The 14672-nt window shown below is 43.6% G+C and overlaps 1 long non-coding RNA gene across 1 annotated transcript; it reads right to left on the bottom strand.

Annotated features, from left to right (window-relative positions):
- Nucleotides 1-220: 220 nt before the first annotated feature.
- LOC119514853 lies at nt 221-14163 on the bottom strand. The gene is made up of 2 exons (XR_005212867.1): nt 14058-14163; nt 221-649 (listed from the first exon to the last, which is right to left on the bottom strand). It is a non-coding gene; the product is annotated as an uncharacterized LOC119514853 (long non-coding RNA).
- Between the last annotated feature and the right edge of the window lie 509 nt (nt 14164-14672).

Below are 14672 nucleotides of genomic sequence, written 5' to 3'. Positions count from 1 at the left end.
GGGACAAGCTGATAAGGCAGCCCGCCAGCCCTTCTCCCTTGCCCCCACCCCAGCAACCTTCTCTAGCACTTTATTTCCCAAACACCAACTCCAGTCCCCTCTGCCTGGCATTTTGGACTCATTTTTGCACTGCTGATTATCATTTTGCATGTATCTATATATGTATCACTCCATTAACTTAATGCTAAGCCCTTTGAGAACATGGACAGAGCCTTACTACTTTAATATATGAAAATTTATTTTATGAGTCTTTTAATATATAACCTATTAGTGAATACACTAGATTACATTTTCTCAAATGGCAAATAAGGCAAAAGATAACATTTCTCTTTGATTCCTAAGGAGAACCTGAAAATTATCTGTCTTTTGGGGGATTCAGGTTCCTGTGACATCTGTGATACAGTCCATGAGGATCCCAACGGTGCTTAATAGTAAAGAACATTTTGCTAAGTTGTTCTATCATAGGTCCTTGCTCAAGATGTTCATCTTTTTCTTTTAATCTGGTTTTCAGCACTTGGTCATGTGTTTCTTCATTATCATGCACAGGATCTGGTCACGGGGTAGGTTTTGTGTGTTCATATGGAATAGCCACATACTCTCGTCCTGCTATTGGATGTCAAAGCAAGCTCCACTTTGCAATTATAGTCGTCTGGAAGAGAAGAGTACATAGATTTATGACAAACACAATATAAAGCTCCGTTTTAGATTGGAAATAAATTTTTCAAGTTAGTTATTTTCAATATCGCCCCATTTTACTGCCACTAGTGCACTGGTGAATCAAGATGCTTGTCCAGTGGTATAGAAAGAGATGTTTTGAAGAGAAACTGCTTTTGAAATCTGCTTCTTGGTACACATATTTCATGCATCCACAGATTGGCACTGTGAACCCGCCATCTTATCTCAATCTTACTATTTTTAAGCCCTCACTGGGTGAATGTTTATGTGGACATTTGTGACCTAACTGTGGCACCAAAAGTCCTCGTAGGAAGGAAACCGTCTTTGTTTAGGAAAATGCCTTGATAAATGTTTTATGGAAAGACAAGGCCCAAAAGGTCTAGGATTACAGGAGCCAAAGCAGTAAGAGAGTGAGTTCCATGCTCTGCATTAAAAATCATCATCATCATCATCATCATCGAAATGTTGGACTTGGAAGAGAAAGGGAAGAGCAGGGAGGAGAGGAAGGCTGAGTGATGTGGAAGAAATTTGAAGTCTGAGGTGTGGAAATGGCAGAGGACTTTTAGGGGAAAAAAAACCCGTGACATTGAATTTAGATTTTCTCATCTTTCTATGCTATAAATCTTTCCATCTCTTCCATAGAGATATCTGCATTGGGTGGCTTTTTGTTTAGTGAAAATTAAAGGGCAAGGGTATGTTTCACAAACTGTTGGGTCAGTGAGATCCCAGAGGATCCTGAGGTAAACCAGTTCAGCTGGGAATCGGAAGCAACCATGAGAACATAAGTTCCCCACAGAGAAGTCTGTGAAATGGATGGTGTTTGAGTTGATGTTGTCCACTCTAGAAGAGCCAAGGAAGGATGCTGCTGTATCTAAACTACGTTTGCCTGGCTGTCACAAGGGCATCCCCAGAAACAGGGTTGGTCTAACTTGTTGGGTGTGCTGAAGGGTGAGGCAGCTGGCTCTCCCCCAGTCCTGTGGAACCCTGGCTCATCTATAGAGGGACATCCAGGACAAGGAGCATTGAAAACAACAGTAGAACATCGGGCAGAGAGGGGCTCTTTGTCAGTGAATGTTCAGGCAGTGTGGGTAACAGACATGGTTCCTGGGACAGCTCTTCTCAGCCCACCTCACTCCTTCTTTGAAATACTGTCTTCTGCTGGCCCCTCGGCCACCACTCTGTCCTGGTTCTCTTCCCATCTCACCGGCTACTCCTTCCAGCCCCCCTTACTAGCTCCTCCTGTGATCAGTCCCTAGGTATCAGATCATATTGGGCAGGGCGTCCCATGGCCTCAAATGCCATACATATGCTGATGACTCCCAGCTGTAAATCAGCCTCGACTTCTCCCCCCGAATCCCAGATTCACTTATCTATTTGCTTACTTGACTTGGATATCTAATAAGCTTCTCAAACTTAAAAGATTCTAAATCAAACTCATGGTCTCTTCCCTGCAAACCTTCCTTCTTCCAGTCTTCCCCTTCGCTGGAAACGGCACCACTGAACGCCAAAACCTGAGTCATCTGTCATCTTTGAGTCCTTCCTTTTTCTCACTTTCTTTGCTCAATGATCAGCAAGTTCTGTGCACTCCAGCTGTGAATTACAACCCTAACCTGTCTACATCTCCCATTTCCGATTCTACCACTTCAGTCCAGGCCACCCGCAGTACTTGCTGCACCAATGAAATAGCTCCTAACTAGGTCCCTTCTTCTCCTGCTCCCTTACGTACCAGTCTCTACACAACAGCCAGAAGGATCTTTTCAAAATGTAAGTCAGATCACCTCACTCCCCTGCTTGAAGCCCTGTAATAGCTTCCAATCCTACTTAGACTAAAATCTCAACTCCTTACCATTGCATATCAGTTATCTATTGCTACATAACAAATTGCTCCAAACAGCTGTTATCTCTTGCCATATCTGTGGGTCAGGCATCTGGGAGGAGCTTATCTGGGTGATCCTGGCTCTGGGGCCTCCCAGGAGGTTGCGGTTGAGATGTCGTCCAGGACTGGGAGCATCTGAAGACCTGACCGTGTGGCTAGAAGATGGACGCACTTACAAGGTGTCCTTCACTCACATGTCTGGAATTTAATGCTGGTGATCGGCAGGAGGCATCAGTTCCTCATCACTGGGGCTCTCCACAGTGCTGCTTGAGTGGCCTCCTGCCATGGCTGCTGGCTTCCCCCACAGCAAATGATCCCAAGGAGAACGAGGTGGAGGCCTCAGTGTCTTTCATGACCTATCATTGGAGGTCACAATTCATCCTTTCCGCAATATCCTATTGTTACGCGGGTCAGGCCTTATTCACTATGAAAGGGCACCAGGCCACGTAGTGAACACCAGGTGTCGGGGTTCGTTGGGGCCCCCTTGGAGGCTGGCTACCACGCAGAGTCTACAAAGCCCTCCAGAATCTGGTCCAAGCTTGTTTCCTACCTCTCTCCCCCTTTCCTCATCACGTTCCAGCTACCCTGGCCTCCTTTCTTTTCTTCCCGCTTCAGGACCTTTGCACTAGCTAACCCGCAGCCAGAATGCCCTGGCCCTAGAGGTTCTCGCTATCTTCTCCTCATCAGAATGTTCCCTTCTCTAAGAGGACTTCCCTGATCCCCACCCTAACACACCCCCCCCCAGGAGTAATTCTTTTCAATTTACTGATCTCTACCTGTTCTGTTTTCTTGTTTATTTGTTCTTCGTCAATCTTCCCTCAACTTAAGCTTCAGAAGAACAGGAAATCTTGTGTGTTTTGGTCATGGCTGTTGTCCTGGCTCATATTCACCTAACTTTGATGAATGAGTTGGTGAAACGCTTTCTAAAGTCTGATGAAGTACACTACAAGACGATCCGCTTGCTTCATGCTTTTTAAGCATTGTTCTGACAGCTCCTTTTGTACCTCAAAACCAACTATGGGGTAGCCTGAAAGATACACTTGAGTAATCATAATAATATTGGTATTGGTTAACTCTTATATAGGACTTACTGTGTACTAGACACTGTTCTAAGTGCTTCACATACCAACTCACAATAACTCCATGAGGTTAGAACTATGATCATCCCCATTTCGGAGATGAGAAAACTGAAGCCCAGAGGGTCTAAATAACTTTCTGCTGGCTGTGTGGGTCACACAGCCAATAAGTGACAACACCGGATTCAAGCTAGGCAGTCTGGCTCCAGAGGTCAGGTTCTTTTTCTTTTTTTTAAACAGCTTTGAGACATAATTCACATACCATACAATTTGCCAATGGCTTTTAGTATATTCACAGTGTGCAGTCTTCACCACAACCAACTCAAGAACATTTTCATCATTCCAAAAAGAAAGCCCACACCCTTCAGCAGTCACTTCCCACTTTCCCCCAGTTCTACCCGTCCCACCCATCTCTCAGCCCCAGGTCACCAGTAATCTTTCTCTCTCTATGGATTTGGCTATTCTGAACATTTTATATAAATGGAATCCCATAATATGTGATCTTTTGTGTTTGGCTTCTTTCACTTGGCATGTTTTCAAGGTTCATCCATGTTGTAGAATGGATCGGAACTTCATTTCTTTTTATGGCTAAATAATATTCCATCGTATGGCTGGAACCCGTTTTGTTTATCCAGTCATCATTTGGTTTCTGGACTTTTGGGTTGTTTCCACTTTTTGAGTATTGTGAGTAACATTGCTATGAGCTATTTTTTGTATGGATGTATGTTTCATTTCTCTTGCGTAGACATCTAGGAGTCTAGGAGTGGAATTGCTGGGGCCTGTGGTTAGAGTCAGTGTTCTTAGCTGCTTGGCTATACTGCCTCCCATAGTAAATGAAGGCATCATCTTTTTTTTTTAATTTTTATTCTAGTAACACAGATACAATCTGAAATTTCCCCTTTAACCACATTCAAATGTATAATTCAGTGCTGAATTAATTATATTCCCAACATCATTTTGGTTTATAACCAGTCTTGAGATTTTTAGTTAGCATGATTAGCACCTGCCTGACCCAAGGATCTGATCACTTCCGGGGTGCTAACCCCCAGGAGATGAGGGGTTGCCCTGAGAAGCCTTGATAGATGACCCCTCCAGAGGAAAAGCTGTTGCCAGTCATTGATTCCTCATGTAAGGATGATCCCCAAAAGGTTGCTGCCTCTTCCTTTTTTAAGGGGAGTAATGGGTTGGTATCAAATCACCTGCATCTTTTTGTCCTTTCTGATCAAGTGTGGGTTTCCATGAGCTGGCTGGAGTCTGGAGGTACTATTAACATCAGTGAACATGATTTTCTTGCTCAAAAGGAATTGAAACCATTTTAGGGATCAAGTGCAACTGAGGTCTCATTTGTTCCTTTCCCACCCCTTCAGCTTAAGCTTATGCCACATTATCAGCCCCTCAGGTTTGGGGTAGGGGTCTGCATCCTGGCATCCACTTACAATTACGGGGCTTTCTCCCCAGGGAGCCTATCACATCTACCAGGACCAGGATGTGTAGATGAATGGATGTCAGCTATGGAAGGACCCAAGGACCTCCAATAAGGGGCAGGGAGGCTGCAGAGGGTGGCTGCTTTTGGGACTTGCCTGAGGGCAGCACCTGAGCCCTCTGCTTCAGGTTACTCAGCTTCCCTTGCCAGGCTGGTGGTGCCAGATGCTAAGCAGATGCTAAGCTGTGGCTATTCCTTCTTCATTGCCCCCTCTGGCTTCCTAGGTGGCTGGGCTCAGTGCGATCGGTGTCAGCTGATAAACACAGGGGCCCTTTCTGGAAAGCACTCCCTGGAGAGAATGGGAGAAGACAACTCTGCGGCTGAGCAATTTGTCTTGGGTGAAAAGGCCAACAAACAGAGGCTGCTACCTTGGTTTTGTTTTGATTTTATCATGGGGGTGTGGTTAGCATGTTATTCAGAACGAAATGAACTTTAGAACTCCCTGGATGTCTTTAGTGGACTGAAGTTCAGATCTATGTGCAGTTATGAGGCTAAGTCCTTGAATTCACACTCCCTCTCTCCTTTGGGCACTCACAGACTTTTTACCAATGATCTCCTTTATTCCTAGGACATCCTTGTGAAGTGGGTTGCAAATTTAGTAACATCAGGTCCATATTTTGGAAGGAGGAAAGGTGGAATGACCAGACTAAGTGGTTTTGCTAAGGATCACAAAATAAAGGGGCTGGGGTTGAATCCAAAAATAAACCCTAAGCTTGTCATTCATCACACCCGTTCTACAGCGGGAGAGATTGAGCTGCCTTTCCATTGCCATCTGAATTTGCGACGGGAAGGAGCACAAATCCCTGGGGATCCCAGCCGTTCCCAAGGCGCTATTCCAGATTCTAGACTAGAAGGGAAAATCCAAGCTTAACTTGAAGGTACGGTGTGCAACCTTGTTTTCTTTATCTTTGATAAGCATTCAAGCTAGGCCAGAGTTGCAGAAGGGCACCTTGGCCAGAGATGTCAAACCGTGGGCATAGATTTTAAAACTGAACAAAGTGATCAAGACCAAATTTATCTGACAGGCAAACAGAGAAGCAATACACAGCAGACTTTCTTATTCTGCGCATATACAGCGCATATTTTCAAGTTAAGAATGGTGCATAAGTGGCCGTCTAGAAAGAAAGATTATGTTCCTAAAAGATAAAAGTTTGAATTTCCTCTCTGATGTGTTCTCAACAGGGGTGGGGGAGAGGGGGATTGATATCACCCAGAAGGTGGGAGAATTGGTTCTTGGAAGACAAAATAATTTAAGTATTAAAATAGTCTGTAGCCCTCCAAGTTCAACTCTACCCAACAAAATCTCATTCCCTCATATTCAATTTCTCTCATTAAGAGAGTTTAAATTTAATTTAATTTCTCTCCTTGTTGAGGGGGGAGGGGCAATAATGAAACAATAGGTCACCAGTATCACTGTCACGCTACAAGAAGATTCAGCTTGCTCACAGAAAGCCACTGACAATGACAGTGTATCTTTTTCTCTGGTCTTTTCTAAAATTCTTAACTATTAGTCGGGATTTGGATTTTCAGGGTCGTATTGTTGGAATTACGGTAGTTTTGTGTAATCTGGGAGTTGGCATCTGTTGAGATTATTGGGGGAGAGGTGAGGGAAAGAGCAAAACATGTGGCTCAGGCCATCTCTGACCTGTGCTTCTCTGCCGTGTGGCTCACTCAGGTGGGTGCTTATGTTTGCATTTAATTAATTTCAAGAACTTCATGGATGCAAACTTTGAAAAGCAAGGTGGGAGAAATCTCCTCAATTTGGTTCTAGTGCCAACATTGAATTCCTGTGACACTCACTGTTTAAAATCAAGGACATATCCCAAAATACTTGACCCTGGGTGGAGCCTGATGCCCTGGAACTCGAGTGCTGCTTTCCAGGGCAGCCCACCGCACTCGGTAGTTTATCTGGGGCTGGGCAGAGACCGCAGTTGCTGGACACTGGGACAAGAGACGGACCAGGACGTTCATGTGATCAAATGAGACGATGCAGGTAAAGATGCTTTTGCACTGCAACGTTTACAAACATAAAGTATATTCTCATAAATCCACCCCCTAACAGTGTGAATAATCTACTCAAAGGAAGGCAGGTTTATTTTGGGATGCTGACCACATTCCCCCACTCGATTCTCACCGCAAAAAAGTTGTGATAATTGATGGCTGTTTATAAAAATTCTTTTCTATCTCTGGGTGACAGGGGTTTTGTGAGTGTGTGATATGTTATCAGCTGTTATTCCACCTGGCCTTCTCCAGCCTCGTCTCGGATTGCTGGCTGCTTGGTTATTTTTCATTGCAATCCTGTTCTTTCTTCTTGTGTCCATAGAAACTGCCAGTAATGCGGGGGCTTGTCCTTTTGGGAGGCCGCTAAGTTTCTCCCAGTGTTGCTCTGAGCCTGAGAGCTTTCCTCCTTAAACCAGAACTGGGGCTGGTGTGTCTATTGATGGTGTCTTCCAACTCAAACTAAAAGGATCCCCTGCCGTTTGAAAGCTGCTTTAAGATACATTCCACTGAGAGGGTCCCTGCCTGGGATTTGGTTTGGGGGATGGAGGCCCCATACGTTGATAAGCCAGCAAGTTAGTCATTCTGCAGAATGATCTGTTTCTCTAACACGTGCTGAAGACCTAAGACAATCGCTGGCTATCAGGCAAAGAATCCACATTAGATGTGCTTCATCATTTTTGTGCCTGTTAAACGTTTCGTTGACAAAGGGATTTGTGAGAAAGTTCCTAATTTGGTTGATGCAGTTTAATAATACTTTGGTGTTCCTAGAGTTTGCTGTGGGGGTTATGAGCTGTGGGGGTTATGAGCTGAGGCTGGGCAGACAGACCTGAGGTTGAATTCCAGATCTGGTACTTCCTGGCTATGGGACCTCTCACCAAGCCCAGTTTCCTCATCCAGTTTAGAAGGTTAATGATAGAACCTTCTCATTTGCTTGTTCAAGGAAATCATAAGCTGACGAATAGAAAATGCTGAGCATGTTAAGCATTCAATAAAAAGTTGGTGTGGTCTTGTTATCAGTGAAACAGGGAGCTCTGTAGGAAAGGGAAATAAACCTGATTTGGAGGAGAAGCAGCTAAATTAAATCCTGCATAGACTTTCACAAAACTCATGTTTTTTAAAAATGTATTTTGGGATAGGTAATGCACAAACATAGATAACGCAAAAGATACAAAGTGGTATGGAGTAAAAAACAGGTCCCCCTCCCCTCTGCCCCCCACTTTCCTAGTTGCTTTCCCCAGGGGCAACTAATATTACCAGTTTCCTGAGTACCTTCCAGAAATCCTCATTAATTTAAAAAAAACTCCTTCTGAGGAGCACCGTGATGGGAGCACGCATCTCAAATGCTTTGCTATGTATTAGGCAGAATGTTTTAATAGGAAAAACAGCTGCCCGTGCGGTCTTGTTGAACCCCAAGTTTAGGCAGTATTTTGACAGCATATTTTCGTTCTCAGCAACCTGAGCCAGGCTTGATGAAGTCTTTCTGGCTATAATAAGACACATGGGCTCAGAAAAGCAATATGATTTGGCAGCAGGATTCAGAGCTCCTAAAGGAGAGACCCTGTCTGCGAGCTGCCTGCTTCCTCTTTGATGGAGGATGGCCCCTCAGAGTGACACTAAGCTGCAGGATCTGAACTCGGGACTGTGGTCTCATTCCCAGCATTCCCCATTTGCCAAGCCCACATTTCCGACATTCCCCCAGGACTTAGGCCCCTGTTCTCTTCTTTTCTTGTGGGCAGAGATACTTGGGGTCACATAGCTTTGTCTTCAGCTGCTGGAGGGTACAGAGGACAGGTTAAGGGAGACAGTGACCAAGGGACCCCCTTTCCACATTCTCACCCTGGTCTGCTCTGTTTTGCAAAATGTACAGATCTTATATTTATCCAGGACCAACTTGGTAAATTTAAACATGCTCAAGCCCTAGATGCACCTGTCTGTTGGATAAACAGGGCTGTTTGTTGTCAGACCGTTGATAGGGGTAACCGTGGGTATATATAGAGCTGAGTTTACCCCTTGCCTCCAGTCTTCTCCTATTGAAAGAGATCCCGTGACCTCAACAACACATTCCAGTACTTAATCTGTCTTCTGTCAGAAAGTTCCCACTTGGATCTAACCTGAATCCACCAAGCTTGGAATTTGTCCAGTGGCCAATAAATAAGGAAAGTAGTGGTGATTATCATCCCTGTTCTTGCAGACATTCATTGAGTCTTTCTCTCCCATTCATTTGAGATGAAAGCCCATCCAAATTCTTTCTCATTCCATTTACTTTCAATGTCTACACATTCCCTTCTGGTCTTTGGGAAGATCTGGTATTTGTGTTGACCTCAGTTCATAATGCCCATAGAGATTTTTTTTTTCCTAAAGACCAAAGACACATGTTAATTTGGAAGAGGATGGAGATTTGATTTCTCGAGTAGAGCCAAAGCTTCATGGATGGAGTTAGTTGCTAGCCCCACAAAGGCTGCTGGCAAGACTTTGAAGAAGTTGCTTTATTTCTTTGGAGCTCAGAGCTGAGGAAGAGAGGGGGTATTAGTAAATCTCCTGGGGCTTTGTGATGGGGGAAAGTCTCATAAAACAGTTGGCTAGACACACACATACAAAAAAAGATGGAATTGGAAAAGCCAAAAGCATTAGAATTGATTTGCAAGCAATTCGATCCTATCTTTCAAATAAAATGAGCCTAAAGAGAGCAGGAGAATGTTCATTTGGACTTTCTCACAACGCTGTCCTGTTACTGCGGACGAGGACTCTGAGGCTTCATGAAGTGAAACGAGATAGATTATGCCAAGCGTCTAGCACAGGACCCAAAACACAGTAGGAACTCAGTACGAGTCGGCTGTCTTCCTAATTGCATTGCTGGCCATAAGAAAGGTTAAAGGCATAATCGAGTTACATTAATCTAGTTGCTGATTAAAACCTTTAGCTGTGTCGTATAAAACACAGCCAGTCAATGGCCTCTGTTAACACCAAAATTATCAGTTTTTATTAGGATCTTCTTCTGTGGTCAGACTGCTCAGAGGAGGGGTTGTATCCCGGACGGCCCTGGTTTAAGTTTTAAGGACATTGTGGGAGGGGTCTTGGGGTGGCACTGCATCCCTGCAACCAGTCATGATCCAGATTTCATCATCATCACCATCATCATCATCACCATCACCAGCATCATCATCAGAGTTTAACATTTCTTGAGAGATTACTTTGGGCAAGGATCTGAGTTAAACACACCATGTGCATTGTATCGTGTAGCCTCCTAAGCCAAAATGTTCAGACATTGAGGATCCTTGCCAAAGAGGAAGACACCAGAAACCTTGCCACAGAACTATCTAAATCTGAAAAACTTTGGAAAGTTAAGAGAGAATAAATTCCACAACTTTCTGCCCTTGGGCCATAAAATGAAAAGAACAGTCCAGCAGAGAGGCAAGATGTGTCTCACACAGGAAGGCAGAAAAAAATGCAGCCTTGGGGTTCAATAAATAAATGAGAAAATACCACTGTTCTTTAGTGACCACAAATTGAATCTTGGGGTTAGCAAAGATTTGGGGGTTAGGGAGGGTGAGAGGAGTAGGCAGTTTTGTTCCTTCGATTTGGGGGTTAGGGAGGGTGAGAGGAGTAGGCAGTTTTGTTCCTTCCTGCTTTCTGTTTGGGTTCCAGGGAAGTAGGAGTTTCCATTGCATAGGATGCAACTGGATATTTCCACCATGCTCCGTCGCTGGGACCTGGCAAAAAAACGTGTCCTGGCACTCCCATAAGCAGCGAGTCCCGACAGCAAGGTCGAATCCATTTTTGGAGCCCAAACGCCAGCATTCCTTTACTTAGTTCTGCAACTCCTTCTGAGGGCGCTCTTTCCTGTCTAGAGTGACATCTATTGGCAAGAAAAGGAACTGCCCCATTTTCCAGCCTATAGAATGCCCTAGAATGTTGGCTTCCTTGTCAGAGCAGAAGCCTCTTGATTCTTTCTCATTAATTACCCTGCGGTTGATGGTGACAAGTAGGGTTGACAACATGAGCAAGTTGAAGTTATTCTACTTACTAATTAAAACCGGAGTTATGCTTTCATGTAAAACACGAAACCACTGAATACATTTGGCTGTGCCCAACTTCTTGGCTTTGGCAGTGCTTGTTTTGAATTCTGTATGAGTCACTCGTCTTACATGGCTACGTCTTGCTTGGTTACAGGTTGGCAGAACTACGTTTCCTCTCTGGAGGGGACTTAAGACTTTATAGAAATAATGGTGATAATCTAAAATCTGTGTTGCAATTGTTGAGTGATTGGAAATACAGCCATGCTCAAGAGACAACAGCTAAAAGATACGTTTTTAATAGCTATGGGAATGGATCCAACCTGTGATGATTAAGACGAGGAAAGAGAAAATTGAGACATGATTGTCTCAAAGGTTATGATTAAGAAACATTTTACAGCACTTCTAATATGCCTTCTCTTATTGAGTTTCATTTTCATGACAATTCTGTTTTGTTTTGTTTTTTTTAAATACAGCGTTCCCATATACACCCCCATAATTAACACTTTGCATTAGTGTGGTACATTTGTTACAGTTGATGAAAGAATATTATTATAATTGTACTATTTACAATAGTCCATGGTTTACATTAGGGTTTCCTGTTTTTGTTGTCCAGTCTACAGGTTTTTAAATTTTTTTTATACTAGTAACTTATATCCAACCTAAAATTTCCCATTAACCACCTACAAATATGCAACTCAGTGCTGTTAATTACGTTCACAGTGTTGTGCTACCGTCACCACCACCCATCATCAAAACTTTTCCATCACCGCAAACAGAAACTGTACAATTTGAACATTAACTCGCCATACTGTTTTGAGATACATCATTATCCCCATTTTTCCAGATGAGGAAATCAAGTCACAAACAAGTGACATCACATGTCAGAGATCACACAGCCAGGTGTGTGAATGGCTAGCACGGGAAACATCTCTTCTACATTGAAGCCCGTCCTTATTTTGCAGTGTCTCTCGGGTCGGTCAAGCTGGAAACCTGGGAGTCATCTTTTATTTCTCTTTCCCACTTAGAATCCATCAGCAACAGGCAACTAGATATTTCCTCCACACCCCATCACTGCAGCCTGTGTTTGCTCCCTACTTAGGTCAAGTCTGCCCGTCTCTGCCGACACTCGGTCCATCTACAATCCACCATCCTAGTCCAAGCCAGTAGCACTTAAACAGTTGAAACAGTCTTCTGACTTTGCAGTTACCTAGTTATTTGTTTACTGACTTGTCCACCATTCCTCCCAGGGGACGGTAAGCTCCACGAAAGCAGGGACCATACCCTTTTAAATTCACCAATCCAGCCCCCAGTATCCTTTTTAATTCACCAGTGTACCCCCCAGTGCCTAGCGCAGTGCCTGGCCCATAATGCCTGCTTGATACGTGTTTATTGAATGAATGAGTGAAAAAAAGCATGCTCATTCTGCAATTCCACAGTCTATTAAAATACTGATGCCCAGACCCCAACTCCAGAGATTCTGATTTAATTGGTCTGGGATGGAGCCGGGTATCAATTATTTTTTTCATTATATCATTCTTTATTTTTTATTATATGTTTGCAGTATTTCACACAAAAAAGTAAGTAGGTGACCTTCCCCACCATTTTTATGCAATTTTATTGAGATATATTCACATACCATACAATCATCCAAAGTGTACAGTGGTTCACGGTATCATCATATAGTTGTGCATTCATCACCACAATCAATATTTGAACATTGTCATTACTCCAAAAAATTAAAATAAGAATAAAAATAAAAATAAAAGTAAAAAAGAATACCCAAAACATCCCATACCCCTCCTCCCCCCCATTATTCATTTAGTTTTTGTCCCCATTTTTTTACTCATCTGTCTATACACCGGACAAAAGGTTTGTGAACCATGAGGTTTTCATAATCACATAGTCACACCCTGTAAGCTACATAGTTATGCAATCATCTTCAAGAATCAAGGTTACTGGGTTGCAGTTCAACAGTTTCAGGTATTTCCTTCTAGCTATTCCAATACACTAAAAACCAAAAAGGGTTAGATATCTATACAGCGCATAAGGATGCCCTCCAGAGTGACCTCTTGACTCCAACTGAAATCTCTCAGCCACTGAAACTTTGCTCTGTTTCATTTCACTTCCCCCTTTTGGTCAAGAAGATTTTCTCAATCCCATGATGCTGGGTCCAGGCTTATCCCTGGGAGTCATGTTCCACATTGTCAGGGGAATTTACACCCCTGGGAGTCAGGTCCCACGTAGAGGGTAGGGCAGTGAGTTCACTTGCCGAGGAGTGGGCTTAGAGAGAGAGAGAGAGAGGGGCCACATTTGAGCAACAAAGAGGTTCTCTAGGGGAGACTCTTAGGCACCATTATAAGTAGGCTCAGCCTCTCCTTTGCAGCAACAGGCTTCACAAGGGCATGCCCCAAGATCGAGGGCTCATCCTACCAAACTGTCAGTCCTCAACGTTTGCGAGAACACCAGTAACAACCCAGGTGGGGAAGTCCAACATTTCTGCATTCTTCCCCAGTTTCCCAGGGGTCCCTGCAAGTATATCCTCATTCTCTGCCCAAATTACTTTGGATTGTATCTGAATTTCACGCTAACCTGTACAAACCTACCAGATCTCACTTCCTGTTCAAAGGTCCATGTAATTATCGTGTTTGAATCAACTGACTGTATAAGTTAAATTATTTACTGTGCTAGAGAAAATACAGATCCTTCACCAAATAAACATCTCTCCCCTTGGTCTCACACAAAAGTTGAAGTTTTTAAAACACAGTCAATTTTGTCCCTTACCCTTTAGACTGATTTGTCTTAGTCCTAACCAGATCTGCTTCATTCATATCTCTAATTGAGGTCTGAACTCTTTCAGTGAAGCTTTTTTTTTTTCCCTCACAGGCTTAGGAACAGTGGGGAAATTTCCACCCTTTGGAAACATCACTCACATTTTAGCTCTTGGCCAAGATTGAATTGACTTCATCTCCTTGATGAATAGAACTTGTCCTAATGAAAGAGAGATGTGAAAACTAAAGCAGAAGGAATGGAGAAGGGCCTGTCTTCTCTGAACGTAACCCTGGCATTGCTACAGAGAGCTGATGGGACCAGAGTCCATTTTCTTATCTGGGCCTTTATTTTTTTATTTATTTACACTGTGGCACTGAACAGTGTCGACATCCAGACCCTGACCACACCAACATATTTTATTGACATTTCTTAACTGCAGGCAGCACAAGATTCCAGTTCTCATCTCCCCCACTCCCCTCCAACCCCCCACCCCCACAGCAATTCACTTTCAGATTCCTGTAAGCCAGGACACATGGGGAAGATCCCAGAATCCCCAGGACTCAGTAATTCAGTGAGCATTGTCTCTCAAAGTGTGGTCCAAAGAGGAACAGCCTGAGAATTACTTGCAACTGCTTATTTAAAATGTGCATTTCTGGACCCGACCCCAGCCCTAAGGAATCAAATATTTCAGGGATCCTAGAACTTGCCTTGTAAGCAGGTCCCCAGATGATTCTCTTGTGTATTAAAATTTGAGAGCTGCTGCATTAGAGAAAAAT

Source organism: Choloepus didactylus, chromosome 18, assembly GCF_015220235.1.
Source record: "Choloepus didactylus isolate mChoDid1 chromosome 18, mChoDid1.pri, whole genome shotgun sequence".
NCBI lineage: Eukaryota > Metazoa > Chordata > Mammalia > Pilosa > Megalonychidae > Choloepus > Choloepus didactylus.
This window is presented reverse-complemented; position numbering and strand designations above follow the sequence as displayed.